Genomic DNA, 15,839 nt, shown 5'->3' on the forward strand with positions numbered 1-15,839 from the left:
AGATGGTAAATGTCCACAGTCATATTTGCTATAAAATACTCTTCTATGCCTCTAAGATTTGCCAAAATATGACATTATATTCCTGAAATCCAAGGATTTGTTATACTAACATTAACTTACTGGACACATCCCTAACTACATAGTGAGATTTCTCTTCATGAAAACCTTATTTTCAGATTCCTATGAATAGAAAAATTGAAACAATTTGTTTTTGGAGGTTCAATGTTTAGTTCTTCATTTCAATCTGAAAAAAACAAACAAACCAAAAACAAAAAAGGCAAAGAGAGCAGTAGAAAGCACACAAGTCTCATAAGAGGGATAACAGTTGGATCCTAAAAGTGGAAAGATGATCTTTTTCTGCAGCTTATTAATAAATAGAATTAACTATCTAATGATTATGGCAGCTCATAAGCTCCAATTACGTTTTCAGTGGATTTCCTCAGTTAAGCAGCCCATTAAGTTAGAAAGTGTTTAGCATTTAATGAAACAAATACAGGGAACTGATAAACTGACAGTACGTAAAACCTGCATGCATATTGCCTTTCTACCTTGTAATGTCAGTCCACCCAACCAGGGAAGGCTGCTGTAGGCATTTGAGAAATCTCTAAGTCTTGGAAAACAACAACAAAATGTTATCTCTTATCCACTGGAATCATCACAAAATCTCTATTCTCAAATCCTAAAATGATGAAACTTCTGCAGAAATTCACAGCCCAGGAAAAACGTGTAGGTTAATTCCTTAACATTTTCATTAGAAAAAAGAGTCAATTCTAAAATGTTGATTCTAAGAGTTTTATTATTAATGGTTGGTTTTCTTTCTTTTTTTAACAGAAAAAGAAGTTAGGTAAACCATTTATGATTTCTTTTTAAAACTTTCTTGGAATTAGCAAAAAGAAATGTGTTCATTATTATATCCCAAAACATGCAGATACTGTAGTTTTAAATGACAGTATATGGAGAAACTAGCACTCAAACGCATTGCTGGTGCGAGTACAAATTGGTACATCTCTTATGGAGGGCAACTGGCAATATCAAAATTACAAATGCATTTACTCTTTAATCTAGCAATCCCAATACTGGGAATCTCAGATCAACCTGCACAAGTATAAAGTGACGCATGGACAAGGTTAAGCACTTCTGCATTTTTAATGGTAAAAGATTGGAAACAATCTAAGTATGCATCAATGGTGGACTGGTTAAATAAAGTATGGTACTCTATACAGTGGAATACTATAAAACTGTAAAAAATAATGGAGATACTATATCAGCACTCTTCAGTAGAAATATAATTTGAGCCACTTATGTAATTTTACTTTAAAATTTTCTAGTAGTCATATTTTTAAAAGAAAAAGGATTTGGTAAAATTTAATATTTTATTTAACTTAAATCAAATATTCTATTTAAAATGTAAACAATGTAAAACATTATTAATATGACAGCGCAAAAATAATGTAAACAAAGTCTTTGAAATCGAGTGTATTTTAAACTTACACCATATCTCAATTTAGATGCTGTATTTTCCATGGTAAAAATGAAATATAGTTCTAGCATAACAATAAAGTTGAGTTTTATGGGAAAATATTTTATACTGCTTCCATTTTAAAATCAAAATTTAAATTAAATTTAAACTCTGTCTTTTAGTTGCACTGGCCATATTTCAAATGCTCAGTAGCCACATATGGTCCTTAGCTACCTTCTCAGATGGTACAGTTCTATATGTATTGATCTCTACAGTACATACTGTCCAGCAAAAAAGCAACCTACAGAACAATGTCCATAATACATTATCTTTTGTATAAGAAAGGTAGGGGACATACAATGTATATAGTTGTGTGCTGCATAACAACATTTTGGTCAATAATGGACTGCATATACATGGTGGTCCCACAAGATTATAATGGAGCTGAAAAATTCCTATTGCCTATTGACATCGTAGCCATGGTAACATTCTAGAGCAATCCTTTCCTTCCATGTTTGTGGTGATCCTGGCGTAAACAAACCTACTGCACTGCCAGTTGCATAAAAGTATAGCACATGCAGTTACTGTAGTAGGCTCTACAATCTAGGTTGTGTTAGTGCACTCTATGATGTTCGTGCAATGACAAAATTGCCTAACAATGCATTTCTCAGAATATATCCTGGTAGCTAAGCAGTGCCTGACTATATATACCCTTATTATTTGCTTGCTTGCATTTACATTTAAAAAACAGAAGAATGAGTACACAGGAGACTAATAAAAATAGCTACCTGTAGGGAGTGAGACTGAATGGCACAGGGGCAGGGGTAGGGGCAGGAGTAAAAATTTTTACTGTATGCATTTTTATATTGCTTTGATTTTTTGAACCACACAAGCCTTTTATGCGCATGTACAGAAATATTTGTACAAATAAGGATACTCACTGCAATATGGATCACTGGCATTTAGCTATGTAATCTGTTTTAAAAACATGCCAGAGATGATCATAAATGCTTTAAAAAAAAAACATAGTATTTTACTTTTATGAAAAATTGAAAATGCTCATACCTGTTACAAATACGCTGATTTAAAGAAAAACAGCATAGGAGAATATGGTTACAAAAATAACTTGATAACTAACCTAGTCACTTGACAATCCACCTAGTCACCAAACCCAGAATACCAAAAAAACTTCTTGATGAATATGAAGTGTTTAGGTGCCTGGTGATTTATTTAAAAATTAGATCCTGGCTCAAGCTTCAGGGTTCTGCTTTTGACTCACTTTCCCGGGAGCTCAGGATTCATGAGGTTCAAATTACACTGAAAACGGGACAAAAAAATCCATCATAAAAGAGCTGCTACAGAATATGAAGATAATGTGCAGTGAGAAGAAAGCAAACAAAAGAACTGAGATTTTTAAAATTTAAATTTTTAATAATCATAGCCAACTGTTATTTATTAAGCTAATAAAAGGGAGCAATAAGGTAGATAATAAAAATTTGTAGCTGGGTTCAAGGATTAGATTTTGATCTTAGATTTAAATATGGACAGTTCTTCTACATTCAGAAATCCACAATACTGTCCTTGGGGAAGAAGTAATTGTCTTACTCAGAAGGACTTACTCCTTAGCATGAAGATAAACAACTTTCTGTCTCAAACTGAGATGGCTCAAACTAACATGCCCATTCAATAATTTATTTTGGAGTTATAATTTTCCTAACTTATAAGAGATATATAAACAGTATGGTTTCATAGTAAAACAGTCTGTTTGGAGGAGTAAGATAAATAAAATTAATAAATAATATTAACGCATAAGGACTACTATGTTTTAGAACATTTAACATTTAGAAATTATGATATGCTATGAAAAGTCCCAATTTGTTCCAAAAATATTTATTAAGAATCAATTATGTACCAGGCTCTGTGCCAGGTCTTATGACTGACACTAGCAGGTCAAAGTCTCTTAGAGAACTGACAGTCTAGGGGAAATCCAACAAATAAACCATTTAATAGTAATAATCTGGCAAGTTCCATGACTCTACAGAAGCACAGAAAAGAGGCATTAGATTATGAGGCCCAGAGGAAATGACTCTTAAATTGACTTTTAAAATCTTTTATTGTAAAATAATTGATCTACTTTTATCTCTGTAATATAGATTTCCAAACTTACAGAAAAGTAGAGAAAACAGTAAAATAGTATGATGAACCACCATGCACCCATCTTCCAGTGATAACAATTTTCATTGCATGGCCAATTTTAACTCTCATTGCCTGGATTATTTTGAAGCAAATCCAGACATCTGTAAGTATTTCAGAATGCACCTCTAAAAGCTATGGACTATTCTTAAAACAAACACATAATCATTAGCATGCATTTAAAAATAAATAATTCTTTAATATCAAATATCTTTGTCACTTCACATTTCTCAATTATTTTATTAAAATTTTTACATTGTTTCATTTTTTAAGACATCCAAATAAGATCCTCATATTGTGATAATTAATATGTCTCTTAAGTCTCTTTTACATTATTCGTTCTTCCTTTCATCTTTTTTTCCCTTGCAAATTTTTGTTGAAGAAATTGGATCATTAGTCCTCTAGATCATGGATCGGCACATTTTTTTTCTGTAAAGGGTCAGAGAGTAAATATTCTAGGTTTTGCAGACCCCTACAGTCTCTACTCTGTAGCATGAAAGCAGCCACAGCCAATGCATAATCGAGGTTGACTGTGTTCCAATGAAACTTGATTTGTGAACACTGAAATCTGAATTTCATATAATTTTCACATCTCGTAAAATATTATCTTGTATTTTTTCATCCATTTAAAAATGTAAATAACTTCGGTGAACACACAATGCAATATATATATATATGCCTTACTGTTGAATTGTATACCTGAAACTTACTGGATTTCATTAACCAATGCCACCATAATAAAAGTAAATAAATTAAAAAAAAAAAGAAATGCAAAAAATAAATAAATAAAAATAAAATAAAAATGTAAAAACTATTTTTAGCTCACAAGCCATACTAAGGCAATGGACCAGATCTCTTCCACAGGCCATAATATGCTGGCCCCTACTCTAGAGTTATTCTCACTAAATTTGGTTATTGTACCCCCATGGTATCTTTTAATATGTGTCTCAGTCTCTTGTAATTCTTGTTGATTGGTATTCAGATCAAGAAGCTTGATCAGATTCAGGTTTAATTTTTTTTTCCTAAATTTTCAAAACTACTTCCTCGGTGGTAGTGTGTGATTTCATATGAATGTCTTTTCAATCTTTTCCATCTTTTTTTTGTGAAGTTAGCAGCCATTGATCATCACTTTCCAGACCCATTAATTTCATCAAGTTGTTGCAAAATGATGGGTTAGTTTTCCATTCATTCTTCATTTATGAATGAAGTACATCTATAAAGTACATCTATGAAGAGAAACTTCGCCTCTACTACTTTATCATTCTAGATAGAAATAGGAAATGCAGGAATAATGCTTCTTTTATTTGCCAGCTTTTGACGTAATGAGGTGGTTCCCTAGTATACTCCAAAGATGACAAAGAAGGTTTTATAAAAAGTATCATTTGAAACACAAATCTAAATATATTTGCTGTATCAGTCCATCGAATTGTCTGATCCTCGAATTGTCTCTCTTTGGCTAGTGAGAACCTTTTCAAGTTGACCCCTGAGTCCTGACCTGCCCTTAGCTTAGTATCAGAAACTACCTGTTTTTTTCTGCACGAACAATATCACAACAGATCTTTAGCTGTGGGTGACTTAGCCTTACCCACTCATATCTGGAGGGTCACAGAAATGCTTCAACATCTAGTTTTGTTGTAAGTGTTATCCATGGGTCTTTGGTTTTGCAGTCCTGTTTGATGTATTTTTTATGGGAAGAACTGAGGAGATTCAAAAGCTATGAAGCCATTTCTAGCCAAGAAGGAATAAGAGGGTCAAAAGTTATACTCTTATCATAAACAACTAAAAAACTAGACAAACTATCAGAAGCAACTATTTTCATACAATGAAAACAGGTAGCACAGGACTGTAATGCTTGACAAAAGGGTAACAAACAAAGTGAGCCTTAAACAAATGGAAGCATATACATGTTCATAGACTGAATTATGACATTAAGATTCAATTCTCTCCAACTTGATCTATGGATTTAAAGAAATCCTACTTCAAATCTTGTAGAAATTTGTATAAATTATGAGCTAATTCTAAAATTCATATGGAAATGCAAAGGATCTAGAATAGCCAAAATAAGCTTGAAAATGGACAAAGTTGGAAGACTTATACCATGTTTCAAGAGTTTTATAAAATTAGAATTATCAAAACAATATGGTTTGGGCATAAACACAGGCACGTATTACAGGACGGAGTCCAGAAACAGATCCTAACATATATGGACAACTGATTTCAATAAAAGTGCCACAATAATTCAATGAATTATAGTCTTTTCAACAAATGCTGCTGGGACAACGGAATTATCCATGGGAGAAAGAAATAAACCTTGACCACTTCCTGACACTATATACAAAAATTAACTGAAAATAAGTCATAGGCCTAAACATACTAGCTAAAACTATAAAACTTCTAAAATAAAACATAGGAGAGAATCTTTGCAGCCATGAGATAGGCAGAGATTTCTTACATAGGACACAAGTACAAACCATAAAAGAAACATTTCATAAATCAGACTTCTGAAAATTTTAAATCTTTCTCTCTTCCAAATGCAAAGTTAAGATGAAAAACAAGCAACAGACTAGGGAAAAAAAAATTCACAATACACATATCTAATGAAGGACTTGAATCCAGAATATTTTTTAAAAACTTTACACACAACTCAATAGGCAAAAGATCTTCACAAAGGAAGACAAACTAATGGCCAATAACACATTAAAAGATACTCAACATCATTCATTATAAGAGAAACAAATTAATATTATAATGAGATACCACCACATATCCATTAGATTGGCTAAAATTAAAGACTGACAATACCAAGTATTGTCAAGGATATGGAGCAATTGGAATACTCATGCATTGCTGATCAGTATATAACAGTACAACTATTTTGGAAAAACAGTTTGGCGGTTTCTTACCGACCATAGTACTCAGCTATTTCACTCTTAGGAATTTACCCAGGCAAAATGAAAATATGTCTACACCAAAACTTGTACACTAATATTCATAACAGCTTTAATCATAACAGCCTCAACCTAGAAACAACTCAAATGTCCATGAATGAGTAATTGGGTGTGTGGAATATTTATACTCTAGAATATAACTCAGCAATAGCATAGCATGAGCTACAGATGCAAGCAACATGAGTGAATCTCAAAACATACTGAGTGAAAAAAGCCAGACACCTAAGAGTTCATATTATATAATTCCAATTATATGAAACTCTAGAAAACACAAATTTATCTATACTAACAGAAAGAAGATAGATCAGTAGTTGTCTAGGGTTAGATGTTAGGGTATTTACAGAGAAGGTACATTCTTTTGAGGGTAATAAAAATGTTCTACATTACTGACTGCGGTGGTGGCAAGAAATAACATATAATTCATGAAGTGTAAATTGTTCGTGTATGACAATGCAAAGAGAAGAGGCTGGAGAGATAGGTTGATTTTTTGAAGAGTCTTTTCTGCTAAGCTAAAAAGTTTGTATCTATCATAATGATCATATAATTTTTCTATTTTCTGTCAGTGTGGTGAAATACATTGATTTTTTAATACTTAGTTACCTATGCATACTTGAAATAAACCTCCTTTGTTGTAACAAATGACCCATTTTATGCATCCAATTTGCTAATATTACGTTAAAGATTTTTACAATCATAAAAAAGATCAATAGAGAGACTGGTCTGTACTTTTTCTTTCTTGTAAATTATTCTTATAATTTCTTTCTTATAAGAAGAATTAGGAACTATTCCTTCTTTTTCTGTTATCTGAAAAAGTCTGTGTAAGATTGGTGTTTCTTGCCTACGTGTCTGAAAGAATTCACCAAGATATAGGGCTTGAGGTTCTTGAGGTAGGAAGGTTTTAAATATCAGTTTCCTTAATAAACATTGTATTATTTACATTTTCTATTCTTTCTCGTTAGCTTTGATAAGTTGTATTTTTCAAGAAATTTGTGCATTCTATCCAATCAAATGGCATTATATAGAGATGCTTTAAAAAATAGCCTCTTTTATCTCTTTAATGTCTGTAGGCTCTATAGTCATATACCCCTTTTCATTAATATATTTTATCTATTTTTTTAAAAATCAGTCTTTGTAAGCGTTCATTGATTTTATTATATTTTTCAAAGCTCTGATTGTTGGCTTTGTTGATTTTTTTCCTATTGTATATGTGTTTTCTAATTCATTGATTTCTTCTCTATTGATTTTCTTCTGTTTTCCTTAGGTTTGATTTGCTGTTCTTTTCCCAATCTTTTTAGATGTTTAAATAATTGACTTTCATTCTTTTTTCTAACATGCTTTTACAACAAAATTTCTTTAAGTACTTAGGCCAACAAATATTCAATTACATATACTTGAAAATAATGTGCATTCAATCATTCTTGGGTACAGGGTTCTACATACATCGATTATGTCAAGACTGTTCATTATTTTGTTTCATGTTACACATCCTTACTGATTTTTTTGTCTGCTCTATTTGCTATTTAGAGAGGCATGTTAAAGCCTCCCACTATAATTGTGGATTCATCTATTTCTTAAGTATTTTTTATACATTAAAAAATTTAAAAAGTTTAACCCAGTCATTGTCTCTGCCAAGAAGACTTTCTTTATATCTTGGCCCATCCAGAAAGAGATACTGATTCTCTGTGTTCCCTTATTTTGTGCACACTGTTGTCACAGCACTAACCACTCTGTCCTGTGTAGTTGCCTAGTCTGTGAGGCCCTTGAGAACAAAGACCATATCTCATATCTTTTTAACTCTTTCTTAGCTCAAGTATGACATTCAAATGGGTGAACGGGGTTAAAATGTACAAATTATCACTTATGAAATAAATCATGGGGATGTAATGTAACAACATGATGACTATAGTTAATACTATAATGTATTATTTGAATTATACAGTTAATAATACTATAATGTATTATTTGAAAGTTGCTGAGAGTCAATCTTAAAAGCTTTCAACATAAGAAAAAAAATTTTGTAACTATGTAAGGTGATAGATATTAAGTAGGTTTATTGTGGTGATCATTTCACAATGTATACAAATATCAAAGCAAGCATTATGTTGTACACCTGAAACTAATGTTATATGGTAATCATATCTCAGTAAAAATTTCAAAATGACATTCAATAGGCACTTATAAATGTTTACTTTTTTAAAATGTTTGTTAAATAAATAATGTCTAATGGCATAAAAAAGTAGGTTGATTTCTTACAAACAAGTAGAATGATGAATTACAAACTCCTAGAAACTAGATTAAAAATATCCTTTTAAAAGGATACACATAATGCAAGTGGAATATTTAAGAGAAGACCAGGAAAAAGGAGGTTAATGGGTTATACAAATCTATCAATGCCACTGCAAAATAAAACCACCACAGGGTTCAGAGGCATAACCAGGGCAAAGTGGGGCAGGGGCAGTAGTAGCGATGGTGCTAGGTACAGCTTCTGATAAATTCAACCTCTAAAATCCCCTTGCCTTTAGCTAAGGGCACCAATCCTTCTTATGAAATATAATAAATTCATCCTTAAGGAATATCAATTTACATAATTTATTGAATTAGTCAATGTGTCTTTTAAAAAATTTTTAATTGTGGTAAAAAGTACATAACATAAAATTTACCATCTTAATCACTAAGTGTACAGTTCAGTGGCGTTAAGTATATTCACATTGTTGTACATGCAACAGATTTCCAGAACTTTTTCGTTTTGTAAAACTCTCTACCCATTAAACAACAGCTTCTCATTCTCCACCTCCCCCAGCCCCTGACAGCCACTATTCTACTTTATGTCTCTATAAATCTGACTACTCTAGGTACCTCATATAAGTGGAATCATATAGTATTTCTATTTTTGTGACTTGGTTATTTCACTTAGCATAATGTTCTCAAGGTTCATCGATATTGTAGTATGTGTCAGAATCTCTCTCCTTTTTACAATAATATTGCATTGCTTGGATATACTACATTTTGTTTATTCATTTATCTGTTGATGGATAGTCGGGTTGCTTCAACTTTTTGCCTACTGTGAATAATGATACTATGAACATGAGAGAAACAAATAACTCTTAAAAACCCTGCTTTTGAAAGCAATTCTTTTAAATATATACCCAGAAGTAGGATTACTGGATCATATGGTAATTCTTTTTTTAATGTCTTGAGGAATCATCATACTGTTTTCCACAGCAGTATACCATTTTACAGTCTCACCAGCAGTACACAAGGGTTCCAGTTTCTCCAAAGCGTCAACACTTTATTTTGTTATTGTTTTTCATAGTAATCTTTCTAATTGATGTACGGTGTTATCTCACTGTGAGTTTTTTTTCCCTCAGTACTGGTAATTTTTAAATTAAATTTATTGGGGTTGACATTGGTTAATAAAATTATGTAGGTTACAATTCAATAATACGTCATCTGTTTATTTCATTGTGTGTTTATCACCCCAAATCACATCTCCTTCCGTCACCCTTTTCTAACTCCTTTCCCTCTGGGAACCACTAAACTGTTGTCCATGTCCATGAGTCTGTCTTGTTTATTGCTTTCAGTTTTATATCTCACATATGAGTGACATCATATGGTTCTCAACCCTTTCTGTCTGACTTATTTTGCTTAGCATGATCATCTCAAGATCCATCCATATTGTCGCAAATGGCAGTATTTCATCTCTTCTTATAGCTGAGTAACATTCCATTGTACCACATCTTCTTTATCTAATCATCTATTGAAGGATACTTTGGTTGTTTCCAGGTCTTGGGCACCATGAATGATACTGCAGCAAACACCAGGGTACATGTATGTTTACAGATAAATGTTTTCAAAATTTGGGGGTAAATGCCCGAGAAGAGGGATTGCTGGGTCATATGGTAGATGATTCTATTCTTAATTTTTTGAGGAACCTCCGTACTGTTTTTCATAGTGGCTGTACCAATTTACATTCCTACCAGCACTGTATGAGGGTTCTTTTTCCCCTACAACCTCTCCAACACTTGTCTTGTTGATAACAGTCGTTCTTACAAGTGTGAGGTAGTATCTCATTTTGGTTTTGATTTACATTTCTCTAATAGCTGGTGAAGTTGTATATCTTTTCATATGTCTGTTGGTCATTTGTAGGTTTTCTTAGAAGAACTGTCTGTTCAGGTACTCTGCCCACTTTTTAACTGAATTGTTTTTGTTGTTGATGTTGTTGTTCAGTTGTATGAGTTCTTGATATATTTTGGATATTATTCTCTTAACAGAGGCATTGTAAGCAAACATCTTATCCCATTCAGAAGGTTGCCTCTGTTTTGCTGATAGTTTCTTTTGCTGTGCAGAAATTTTTTGGTTTGATATAGTCTCATTAATTTATTTTTGCTTTTACTTCCCTTGCTTTTAAGGTCAAGTTCATAAAACCCTCTCTAAAAACAAAGCCCATGAGTTTTAGTAATTATGTTTTCTTCTATGTATTTTATTGTTCAGGTCTTATATTTAGGTCTTTTACACTTTGAGTTAATTTTGGAATATGGTGACAGACAATAGTCTAGTTTCATTCTTTTGCATGTGGCTTTCCAATTTTCCCAGCACCATTTTTGGAAGAGGCTTTCCTTTCTCCAATGTATGTTTTTGGTTCCTTTGTTGAAAATTATTTGCTCACATCCATAGGGGTTTATTTCTGGACTTTTGATTCTGTTCCATTGGTCTATGTGTCTGTTTTTCTGCCAATATTCTTTAATTTGAAAACAATATAATCATATTATGAGCTATTGGAAATCTTCCAGACTCCCAGACTTATCATATCAAAAATAATAAAAGGTAATACAATAAGTTGTTTGAACATATTAATATATCTAAAGAAAAAATATATCAGTGTCAAAGGCAAATATTGGTAGTATCCATATAAGAACTTTCTAGAAAAAAATGTTTTAGCCACTGTACTTAAAATTATTCTAATTACAACAAATGTTTTCTCATTTTAAAGTATTGCCTTCTAGTTTTTCTTTACATTTTATATTAAAGTATACTTATATTCTGAATTGTGCCTTCTTCACTTAATGTTATTATATCACAAAGATTTTTCATGCTGTTACATTTTTGTAGGAATAATTTTTAATGCTTTCTATATGAACCTAATAATTTTTAAAACATCATTACTTCAGTGTTGGCTCTTATAGATGCTTCTACTTTATCCCTATTTAGATATGTAGTTTTTAAAATATAGTTTAGATTATTGTCTTAGGACAGATTTGGAGAAATGGAATTGGGTTAAAGGTTACCAACTGTGCCCTGTAGGGAGGTCTTGATAATATTGGAAAATGATGATGAAAACGTTTTAGAAAAAAATGTGCCATGCCACCAGCAATATGAGCATAATCGTTCATCACAGTCTTATCAACACACTGTATATTAAAATTTAATTTCTCTTTATTAAAGAAACTAAACCATCTTGTTTTAATATCTATTATCTTTGATAACTATCTATTTACTCTGTTCATGTATTCATTCAACAAATGGGCTTCTATGTGCCAGACACTGAGGAAAATGACAAAAGACACAATCTGACCTCAGGGAGCTTGTAGTTTAGAGGTAAAGACAGAAAATAAGCACCACAACAAGGTCAAGTGCAAGATGCTGCAGGTACACAAACGGTTCCTGCCTTGCCTTCAGGTGCTTGGAAGCAGCTTTCTCAGAAGGTTTGTCCAAGTTTCCTACTGATTACTACTTAGATTGGACATATTTCTGCAAGTTTGTTTATCCATTCTCTTTTCTTGTTAACTGGTTGCTCATGTATGTTTGCTTACTTATCTATAATAATCTTGTTTTTGTTAACTTGCATGAGTAGTTTCTTGTAATAAAAACATGTCATTTTGTGTTCTAAATATTGTTTCTAGGATTTTAACATAAAAATACCCATATGTGTGTATATACATATAGACGGTGTATCTATTTAATATGTAATGAGAAAAATCAAAAGGTGAAAAACGTTTCAAAGGAAAGAGTAAGTCCTCTTCCTGTCTTTGTCCTCAGCCACTCAGTTCCCCTCCTGGCACAACTACTGAGATCAATTTCTTGTAAAGCCTGTAGATATACTCTATACATATGCAAAAGCAGATATGTACATATGATACATTTTTATTGAAGTTATCCACACACATACACAGTTTCTGTGGATTATCTCTTTACATCCTCTGCCCATTTTTAATTGTTATAATTTATTTTAGTAATTGAAATTGTAGAATTCTTTATATTTTCAAGAAGTAAACACTTTGTCTTAAGTTGAAATTTTATTACTGTTGTCATTTTTTTTTAACTTTCTTTATAGTATTTTCTCCACACAGAAATCTTTTCTTTTATGGATTCTGGGTTTTTATATCTGATTTAGAAAGGCCTTCCTCACTATATACTTTAAGATTTTTCTAGTTTGGTTATAGATTTTGATGGACACAGAAAAGTTTTCCACTTCTATGTAGTCAGTATCTCTTGATCTTTTCCTTGGTGGTTTAGAAAATACTTTCTAAGGTCAGAGAGCTATGGAGTTAGTACACGAATTTATATAAGTACCTTTCTCTCAGTCCTGTATGTCTTTTGATCTTCCAAGGCGCCTCTAAGTTTGATGTGGTCATGGGCTTCTCAGGTATATAGACAGGATTTGTAAAACCATTCATTCATTTACATTTACCCCTCAAAATATTTACAGCTGTAACAATGATTCTACATATAACTGAATTTAGTTTTGACAAAGAAATATGTATGGTTGAATTAAATTTCAATCCTTATCAAACCAAGTAAATCTACATTGTTCACAGTTAACATCAATTTCTGATCTAATTCCTGAATTATTAAATATAGCACTTCCGCTTGCATTTATTTCTAGTGGCACTTCAGCCATGTTATAGCAGCACCACAGGCATCTTTTTAAACTTTTAATTTTTAGATTTCACAAGTAGTAGTAATTATAACAATGCAGTGAACCAGCTGAGCTAGGTATAATGCCACCTCTCGCTATTTCAGTATAGCTTAGACAATACTAAATGACATTAAAAGTAGAATCAAGACAACATGGCAAAGCTTTTAAAAAAAAAAGTCACAATCCAGAGTCCTATTTCTCAGTTCACACTATCTTCCATTATTAGAAAATATGTGTGACAAAAGACCAAATGCAAAAAGTAAAATATTTTAGCTTCTAAGAAATAACAAAGCTTTCTTTATCTTTAATATATGGAGCCTACTATAAGTTTTCTGCATAAAATGACAAACTCAATTTGAAAACATCTGCTTACAAAAATTTTTTAAAAAGCAGTGAGATGTCAGTTCTTTGTCAGTTCAGAGAGGATATGCTCTGCCTAAACCACATTTTCAGGCATGCCTTCTCAACTGCTCTATCGGCAGGAATGAAAATAAAAAGAAAGCCTTTTCAAATCAAGAGTACAATATTATGAGAGCTACAATAAGCAAGGTATAATCGGAATTTTCTACGAAGTATAACCAGGTTAAGAGAACTGGAGCTGAATGTTGGATACGAAAAGGCCCTATTTAGGGCAAAGGGCATTGGTTAAAAATAATAATAATAAAAGGGTCCCAACTAGCCTGCACCAAAGAGATGTTCAGAAACTACACACACAGCAATAGGACAAAAAACTATTTTCAAAAGAAATCTTGGTGGTTTTGGCAAATTTGAGGCAAACAGGTTGAGTATTCGTGTTAGGACCTAACCAATAACAATATATGCATATTTAATTGGTAAACTTACATTGGCCAAAGGTCAAACCAAATTACAGAGAAACTTCACAACTTTGATACATGAAGAATACCACAAAACTGGTGAATGTAAAATCATGCTTGAACATTTACAGGGCTCCTACTACATTGTAGGAGCAGTGCAAGGTACACGAGATTAAAATAAATAAAACAGAACAGACTGACTAGTGAGGAAGATAAAACATGTAGGAGTTTTCCAAGCAGAAAAGGGAAAAAAAAAAGTCATTCCAGGAAGTAAAGACAGCAAATATACATTATAGAGGAGCAGAGGAAGATAACATGAATGAGGAACAGAATACAATTTAGTTTGGATAGATAATAGGATGAAACACAAAATTTTCAATTTTTTATGCCCTGACAAATTTTTAGTACTAAAAACTTCCTTAAATGGAATCTAATCTTAATTAAGTGCAGTAAAATGATATTACTGAGGAAATTAAGTTTTCAGCTTGATATTTTACTTTCATTACTTTCCTCATGATTTGTTATGTAATGATGATATGGAGAACACAAAGTGTACAAGTGTTAGATTCTATATAAACCAAAATTACTTTCTCTCATTACTAAGATCACTTTTTTTTTTGACTTTGAAAAGTACCAAATTATTGTCACTTTCTCCCCTTTTAGTTTTTTTCAGGCTTTACTGAAATAAAATAGACAATTAGTTGCTCGTATTTTACACTGTACAATTCAATGAGTTTTTTTTTCAATTATAGTTGGCATACAATATAGCTGTACTGCATAGTGATTAGAGATCTATATAACTCACAAAGTGATCACCCCACAAATCCAGTACCCCTCTTTCCCCTTACATGTTTATTACATTATTAACTATTTCCTTATACTACACTTTATATCTCCCTGTTTATTTTGTAACTATTCATTTGTACTTCTTAATTCCTTTGCCTGTTTTCATTGTCCCCACAAAAACCCCTCCCATCTAGTAGCCCCCAAAATATTCTCTGTATCTCTGAGTTTATTTCCATTTTTGTTGTTGTTCTTTATTTTGTTCTTTAGATTCCAAATGTAAGTGAAATCATGCGATATTTGTTTTTCTCTATTTGACTTATTTCATTCTGTGCAATACCCTCTAGATCCATCAAGGCAATATCTTTTTCCATTCTTTTCCTTTTAGTCTGTGTCAGTCTTTTAATCTGAAGTGAGTCTCCTGTAGGCAGTATGTGTAGGGGCCTTGCTTTCTCATCCATTCAGCCACTCTATCTTTTGGTTGGAGCACTTAATTCTTTTCCATTTGAGGTATCTGTTGATAGGAATGTAGTTATTATTATTCTTTATTCCTGTTTTTGATACAAGTTTTTTTCTTCTTAAAGAAGTCCCTCTAACATTTCCTGTAATACTAGCTTGGTGCTGATAAATTCCTTTAGCTTATTTTTGTCTACTCTAAATGATAGCTTTGCTGGATAAAGTATTCTTGGTTGAATATTTTGTGCCAAACCCTTCTGTCCTGCATG

At 32.1% G+C, this 15,839-nt stretch overlaps 1 protein-coding gene across 1 annotated transcript in view; it reads right to left on the reverse strand.

Annotated features, from left to right (window-relative positions):
* REC114 (REC114 meiotic recombination protein) overlaps window positions 1-15,839 on the reverse strand; it is a 102,477-nt gene that overhangs the window by 16,831 nt on the left and 69,807 nt on the right. The window lies entirely within an intron of this gene.

This window comes from Pteropus alecto, unplaced genomic scaffold (assembly GCF_000325575.1).
Source record: "Pteropus alecto unplaced genomic scaffold, ASM32557v1 scaffold38, whole genome shotgun sequence".
Lineage (NCBI taxonomy): Eukaryota > Metazoa > Chordata > Mammalia > Chiroptera > Pteropodidae > Pteropus > Pteropus alecto.